This window comes from Miscanthus floridulus, chromosome 13 (genome assembly GCF_019320115.1).
Source record: "Miscanthus floridulus cultivar M001 chromosome 13, ASM1932011v1, whole genome shotgun sequence".
NCBI classification, from domain to species: domain Eukaryota; kingdom Viridiplantae; phylum Streptophyta; class Magnoliopsida; order Poales; family Poaceae; genus Miscanthus; species Miscanthus floridulus.
This window is the reverse complement of record NC_089592.1, coordinates 7,361,197-7,369,927: the sequence shown is the minus strand read 5'-3', so window position 1 is coordinate 7,369,927 and position 8,731 is coordinate 7,361,197. Positions and strand designations below refer to the sequence as shown.

Below are 8,731 nucleotides of genomic sequence, written 5' to 3'. Positions count from 1 at the left end.
TAGATATAGCTATGAGATTTTTACAGTAGGTTCATTAGATTATTATGTACCTGCTGTAAATTTTGTAGTCCTAGGGTAGGTTGATAAATAGAATAGCTATCATCCTTGTTTTATCATATATAGGGTAAATCAGTATTAGGAGTAAGAATACCTTTAGTTGCTATGGTGAGGTATGTCATGCTTCATACTTGTTAGTGGTAACAATAGGTAACTTAGTACCTTGGTAGGTAGCACTAGCTTAGTAGTTAGATAGATGTATTTTTATTTTAAGAGCTGCTGTTGCCGTATTACTAAGTATTGCATCATCATTTCATGAATATAGATCACGAGTTGGTAGAGTTCGTACTCGTGGGCGAACAGGAGTACGAGAAAGTCATTGAGGAGTACGAGGAGAAGATCCTCATGCAGGAGGGAGCCCCGGAGCCTTTTGGTGTTGACTTTGCTGACTCGTCGCCTGCCCAAGGCAAGCCTCGATGCATAACCCCTATTTTATGATCACTGTATATATATATATATATATATATATATATATATATATATATATATATATATATGATGTGCATTTAAGTTACAGGCATTTTATAGAAACTACATGTATAAATATATCTACCTATGAGTCCTACTAGTATAGGTCGAGTAGTTGCTATGCTCAGGATATCGGTAGCGTGAGTAACCTGCCGTTACTCGCAAATATGTGATAAATATGATCACTCATGAAAAAATGGTGGAAAGGAAAATGGTGACCGAGCTGAGATATGGTTTGGGTACTGGTGGGTGTAAGGGGTTGTGTCCTGTGGCCAACATGACATAGCTTGGTTACACTTTTTCCCTGTCTATGTCAATTAAGGACCAGTCGTTGCATATGGCTCTAGGCAAGTCACAGACTTATTATCCTAAGCACATACTTGGGTATGGGCACAGGGAAGACTCATTGCTCTCTTGTCGTGGATCCGGCTCTTTTTGGACTGACTGATTGGAGGCAGGGATGGTGGAGGTCCTTGCACTGCACTGAGTCCGGGACTCAGGAGTGGGGACTTAGAGTCCAAGTTTGGACAGGGACCTGGACACCCAGGATATGAGGGTGATGGGTTAGTCCCACTTGTGTCTGGGGTACAAGCGGGGCGTGTGTTTTTGGGATACCCAGCTGGGGGCATTGATTCGTGAATCGCTAGGAAATCCGGTACAACCTGTCTACGGTTTAGCACCATAGTAAGAACTGAAAGATGGAAGATGATGAAATAGAACTGATTGCTCAACTCTTGCTTGAAAGTAGAACAAGTGCTTATATAGACTGGCTAGATAATAACTTAATACGGCTGATAATAATAACATAAATAAGGACTCACTGTTAGCATCGCTTTCTGCAAAAGAAAACCAGCAAACCATGAAGCTTTGCATATCCCTTGGAGTCGGGAAATTATTCCCACTAGATGGATAAGTCTTGCGAGTACATTGTGTACTCATGGTTTATTTACCCGTGTTGTAGGTAATGCATGAGGAGTACATTTGTGTGGAGGATCCTTCTGGTGGGCACAGACAGAATCCTTGCTTCTATCGCTAGTTGTTTTCTAGATGTTTATCTTACTTCCGCTGTTTAATATTCTGCACTCTGACTTTGGAAATGTAATAATGTACTTTTTTATGAACTCTGGGTGTATGAAATGGATTAAGTATTGTAACTCGTTCTCATTATTGGATCCTTGGGAATAATGTGGATCTTTCGGGTTCTCCCTTAGGGTGTGCCCGACGGATATTGCCCACTGTAGCTTGCTTTCGGGGTGCTTAGTGTCTGGTGGAAGACGAGCGCCCCCGTAAGTGTGCTATTTCGGGCGGTTCTGCCACAAGTATGTCTCTAAAAATATCTTTACCACCTTGTGATCATTCATCTCCTTTCCACCTAGACATCTTATCTTCCCAACAATAGCCATCAATCTATCAAACATCTCTTGGGGCCCCTCTCCATCCATTATCACAAACTAGTTGTGCTTTTCCATCAATAAGTCAATCTTGGATTGTCTCACTTTTTCAACCCCTTCATGAGAAATATGCAAAGTGTCCCATATCTCCTTGGCAACCTCCAATCCAATCACCTTGTTGTACTCTTCTGCACTCAAGGCACTAAGCAAGACACTAGTGGCTTGAGCATTGAGATGGATGTGGCAGTACTCACGTAGTGTTGCGCTTGATGGGTCCTTGTGCTCCTTGACACCATTCTTGACAATCTCCCAAACCTCTGGATGGAGACCTACAAGATAAGCTTTCATCATGTGCTTTCACTTGGCAAAGTTAGTCCCATTGAAATAAGGTAACTTGCCCGTGGGTATATTGATGAGAGCTCTAGAATCAAGGTTAGACATAGAGGAATAGTTAAAGGATACGACTCCATATGTGTTCTTGTTGCCCTCCTTTGTCTTGCTTGATTTCTTGTCATCTTTGGGACCATGGTAGGAGACATCATCATCACCATCTTCGGTGCTACTTGAAGAATCTTCTCCTCCTTTCTCTGCTTTTCTTCTTGTTCTTTTCTTTTCTTTTCTTCCTTTATTCTCTTCTCCTTCTTCCTTCTTCTTTTCTTCTTTCTTTCTCTCTTCCAAGCTTGATCCTTTCTTGGATGCTAGCTTGGCCAAGGGAGTGTCTTGGTGCTCACTATAGAGACACTCTCACTGCCGCTAGTAGTGTGCACCTCCATGTCCTCTAGAGGCACACTAGCTCCATCCCCTCCTTGTGTTGCCATTCCTCATGTGGTTAAGCGCTAATGGCGATGATTAGGCTTTTATACCAATTGAAAAGGATCTAGCAAGCCTAGAGGGGGGGGGGGTGAATAGGCCTATTAAAAACAAAACTCGATCATAGCGGTTAGTAACAGTGCGGCACTGCTGCACTTTTACGCGGCACTAACGGGCAAAACTGCGGTGGTGGCACGTGTAGAGTAGCTCATGCACACAATTCAAAATCTGTGCAATGGAAAGTAGATCAAGTAAATTACTGATGTTCCTTAGGTAGTGTAGAGCCTATATCACCGCTCTAACAAGACCAAAAGCTAAGGCACAAGTAGATCGGGAGCAAACCTTAGAATCACCAACAAAAACAAGTGGAGCACAATACAAAGCAAGAACATGAGAGACAAGATGTTTATCACGTGGTTTAGCTCACTAGTAAGGCTTGCCTACCTCCAAGTTGTTGAGGAAGCCACCGAGGCTTGGGTTTCACGAACCCTATCCTCTTCTCCAATCAAGAGTACTAGTCTCTTGATTAGAGAGTTCTTACTAGATATGTAGGGGTGATTACAAACATCATGGAGCGCCCACAAGAGTTGGGAGCTTCAACGAGCGACGCCTAGCTGGCCAGGAGCTCTTGCTCCAAGAGTAAAGAACACAATCCACTGGCTTAAACGTGAACCAAGTGCTCTAGGAGTTGTAGCTCAGGTTGATAAGCTCTCTAATGGAGTTTGGAGGCTTAATATCTCAAAGAATCTTAGAGGAATCAAAGGGGAGGGCTTGAGAGCCTTCAATGGAGGTCAAGAGGCTTGTCTGCTAGTTGGTGGGGATTAAATGCTCGATATAGCTATTGGGAGGAAAAAGAAGAGGCATAAATACCTCCCCTTTCTCAACTAGCTGTTAAGTCATGGTGGTGCCGCGAAAACTACGACAGTGCCGCTCCAGCGAGAACAACAAAAGGATAGGAGTTAGGCATTGGCTGGTGTTGACACCAGAAGTGGCAAACGGATAAACCGCAAGCATACGGTTGTCAATGTAGCCTTCACCGGGAGTATTCTAGGTATCGATTTCCACAGGGAACGAGAAGTGAACTAACAAAGGATCAAGATCGTCCTATGATGATATAAGGAGTCTATGGTATTTGGGTAGAGAGGATCTTTATTGTGATGATATCTGGTAAGGCAAGATGGATATAAGGGGTTTTCCACCCCCTCGCTCACGAAGGCGATAGGCGAGACAATAGGAGATATAACCCCTACCCGGAGTGGCTATCTTTTTATGGGGGCCCAACCTTTTAAGAACTTGCCTAACAACACGTGGTGGAATACAAAGACTAGACAAGGCTGTCACCACTTACTAGCTACCGCAAACAATCCGTGCGGCAAGCAGTCAACACAGGCAAGGTATAGACTAGACACCGCATCTACACTATATCTCACTACTCTAACCTTGATCCACTAAGTTCCCTTAGCGAAGCTAGAGCACTCTACTAAAGTAAAGCGGCATACCAATGAGAACACGTTATATATCCACTATACCAGAATCAGAATATCAAATACTATAAAAGATCTCGGATGTTTACTTACAAAGAAAAGCGCATCCACCGAGGTATAGCTTGGAGAAGACAACAGACAAGCCCGACTCTTCTCCACACTCCCCTCACTCTCTCCCTAATTGCATAGCACTACTACTACTACTACTACTACTACTACTACTACTACTACTACTACTACTACTACTACTACTACTACTACTACTACTACTACTACTACTACTACTACTACTACTACTACTACTACTACTACTACTACTACTAGAGCATGGCTTCGCCTATCTAAAGAGAGCGTAGTTTCCTCCTTGTAGTCATGAGTGAGAGTGAGGGTGGTAGGGGGTATTTATAGGTAGAGGAGGAGTAGGGGCTACTCCAACACCACGTCAACAATCCGTGTGATCACCTCTTTGAGCCATTGGATCAAACCTACATGATTTGGATGATGCAGATCAAGGCTCATGTATGGAGGCATGCATGGAGGCGCTGGAAGAAATCTGAGGCGGTTTGGCCACTAGAGGGGGGGTCGGCCGACCCCCCTATGGCAGGTGGGGCCAACCCCCTTTGGTGTGGGACCTCTCCTCCTCTTCCTTGATGGGTATGTAGAGTCAGAATTTGGTTGCCACATCGGTTTGGTACATTGTGGGTCCATCAATCCATGTACTCTCATCTTCCACCATTGAGAGAAAGCACACTTGTGATCCAATGGTTGAGGTTAGTTGTGGAGTGTGTCTCATGGATCATGGAAGCTTGTGGGAAGCTGATGGGCACAATGGGGAGGTCGGCCGACTTCCCTATGTTAGGTGGGCCACACTTCATTGGTGGGGGCTGTGTCATCTTTCTCTTGGCTTGCTCCATACCAAGTTTGAGTTGATTTGGCCAACATTCATAGGTCGTCCGATTGGCCAATTATGGCCAATAGGGCCCATCTTTTGCAGGTAACCTTCAAATGCCAAGCCCATCATTAGGTGCATTCAGATAGTCAATTGGCCATACTTGGGGGGTCGGCCAACGTGTCAAGTTGGGCCCCAAGCTTGGTTTTTCGTCCACTTTGTACCTACATTCAAATAGAGGACATGTACATGTGCAACCAAGTTATTTGAACCAAAATCATTCATGGTTGGCTTATGTCCTTTTATATGTGACACTTTTGTGACGTTGACCAACAAAAATGTTGATGAAATCATCGTCAACAGCTGGCTTGGCTTGGTTTGAGGATTTGTATGGTGGGTATTTTGAGCACTTTGTTGCACATTAAAGCTTGTGCATTATATCCCCCTTTATAGTGCGGCGTTTCCTATACTCAATTTCAAAACATAAAAGAATTTGAATGCTCTTGAGTCCATCACGGCGTCCTTTTGTAATTGGGGGCTCCACCATTGTAAGTATCATACTGATTCTTATATCACATGCTTGTCAAGTCGATAAATCTCATTAGTCCTCTAATTATGTGGTCATTATCACCAAAACCCACAATTAGGGCTTGATTGCACTTACAACCCCGAAGCACGAGAAGACGGTGGAGGACTGGCGTTGGAGCCGGAGTCGAGTGCTAGGGCCACGACCACGAGGTAGGGCAGCATCAGCGCGACGAGGGTGTCGCTTCGTCACGTCTCGATGCGTCTCCGCGCTGAGCGAGCTCGAAGCAAGTAGTGGTGATCGGCGAGGGCCGCGAGTAGCAGTGGCGAGGAGCGCGAGGCAGCCATGGAGCAGTGCGAGCGGGGCATTGAGGAGGGGGTGAGGATTTTTGGTAGTGATGAGAGGGGGCCTCGAGCGCACAGGATCTGGACGGAGGTGGTAGAAACGACACCGACTCTCCCAACGTGAACATGAGTAGTTTCTTCAGTCTCGATATAATCGAAGACATCGTTTCCTCAGGAAGAAATGGTTTCTCTCTTTCTTTCTCTCTCTCTCTGTTCAATAAATAACCTGCCACATCAGCAAATTGCTTATTTGGCAGTGCAATTAATATCTATAGAAACTACCATGGTTTCTGCATTGGGAGTGCCCTGATGAGTTGGGAAACATGACCTCACTTGAAGTACTTGGTCTTGGGAACAAAATTTTGAATGAGATGCTACCAGAAACGTTTAGAAATATGTGCAATCTAAATACATTAACCCTTTCTTACAATAATATTGGCCTGGATATAGCACATCTGATGGAGAGGCTACCAAGTTGCCCAGAGAGGAAACTGAGGGAGTTGGACTTGAGCCAAGCCAACTTAACAGGAACCATGTTAAATTGGCTGCCAAACCAGACGAGCCTATACATTCTTCATGTTTCTGACAACCAACTTAGTGGTCCTATGCCTGTGGCCTGTGGGGATAGGAGCACTTACAAATTGGAGTTTACTAGTTGTATCCGGCAACAACTTGAATGGTGTCATGTCAGTAGACCACTATACCAAGCTAACAAGTTTGAAATACCATGATTTGTCTGATAATTATCTAGAAATCAAAGTGGATTCGGACTGGGTGCCACCGTTTCAACTGAATGTGGCAAGATTTTCATCTTGTTAGATGGGCCCTCTATTTCCTGCTTGTCTACGCTTGCAAAACAATATTGATGTTCTTAATATTTCATATACAAACCTTACTGGTACAATTCCAGAATGGTTTTGGGTTGTCTTTGCTAATGCGACAAGTTTGGACATCTCTTATAATCAAATTACTGGTGAGTTGCCCCATGATTTGGAGTTCATGTCAGTGGAATTACTTGAACTCAGATCAAACCAACTCACTGGTTCGGTACCACAGTTGCCAAGAAGAATTAGGACATTTGACATCTCAAGAAACTCTTTAAATGGACCATTATCACTAAATTTTGAAGCTCCACTGCTGCAGCTCGTGGTTCTCTACTCCAACCGAATTACTGGGGTTATTCCTACACAGATTTGTCAGTGGAAGCAGCTGCGAGTTCTTGACCTGTCAGACAATCTACTTGCAGGGGAGCTTTCTGATTGTGGCATCAAGATTTTAAAACAAGGCAACTCTTGTAGCATTAACAACTCTTCCATGGCCCATTCTAGTTCTACGAGCCCATCATGCTTGAACATCCGTACACTCCTTTTAAGTAGCAACAGCTTTTCAGGAGAATTTCCATTGTTGCTACGAAGCTGCAAAAATCTTCTTGTCCTTGATCTATCACATAATAATTTCACTGGGAAGTTACCTGCATGGATAAGTGAGGAATTACAAAATTTGGAAATTCTAGCATTAAGATCCAATACTTTTTCTAGCCGTATTCCAATTGAGATAACAAGACTCCCTGCCCATCAATTTTTGGATCTTACAAATAACACATTATCTGGAACATTACCACAATCTTTAGTGAACTTAAAAGCCTTCACTACTATTGCGTATCATGGTGCAACAGGAAATCCTTTTGATGAGGAATATGATGGAGAGTATGATTACGTTACTATGGGACCATCTGATGATAGTTTAATCGTAGTGACAAAAGGGCAACAACTTAACCATACAGAAAATACAATATTTCTGATGAGCATAGATTTATCTGACAACAATTTAGCTGGACCAATTCCAGAAGAAATAGGTACTCTTGTTGGCTTGATAAATTTGAATTTGTCATGGAACTTATTGAGTGGAAAGATTCTAGAACTGATTGGGAATTTGCAATCACTGAAATCTTTTGACCTCTCCAACAACCAACTTTCTGGCAAAATTCCATGGGATTTATCAAATCTGACATCACTGAGTTATATGAACTTGTCCTACAACAATTTAACAAGCAGAATACCCTCTGGACATCAACTAGATACTGTCAACATTGATGATCCAGCTTCTATGTACATAGGCAATCCTGGTCTTTGTGGACATCCACTTCCAAAGCAATGCCCCGGAGATCAACCAAATGTGGAACATCCCATCAGACATCATGAAGATGGCTCAGCTCGAATAATGGACTTCTATCTTGGTTTACTTGTTGGATTTGTGGTGGGCCTTTGGATGGTGTTTTGTGGCCTTTTGTTCAAGAAAATGTGGAGATATGCATATTTCATGCTATTAGACAAATTGTATGACAAGATATTTGTCTTTTCGATACTCATTTGGAGGAAATGGTTCAACAAGGCCGGCGAAAGCTAAGCTAGCCTTAGAAAGATTGAAATATATGTGCTATGGATGCTACTCTACCACAGGAGATTAGTACCAGAATAAGAGGGATGTATATTTCCATTCTATAGTCTGCATTATCATCAAGAAATGTTCAGATCATTGTAATGTATTTCTTTCATTTCACAAAATCCCCACATGAAAATGTGAAATAAAAGATTAAGTTATGATGCTTTTAAAACTATACATATGCATTTTGCATACTTATATTTATTTTTCGTGTTTATTTTCATATTTAAAAGACCAATGCACTAGCATCTAAAAGCTTATGTGACGGTTCACTGCTTTCATCTCCTTGTCGTGCGTAATCGTGGGCCTGGTCAATTCAT

General features: G+C 42.9%; 1 pseudogene; it reads left to right on the top strand.

The window, feature by feature from the left end:
- Window positions 1-6,545: 6,545 nt before the first annotated feature.
- On the top strand, window positions 6,546-8,375 carry LOC136499359 (receptor-like protein EIX2; annotated as a pseudogene).
- Window positions 8,376-8,731: the final 356 nt, after the last annotated feature.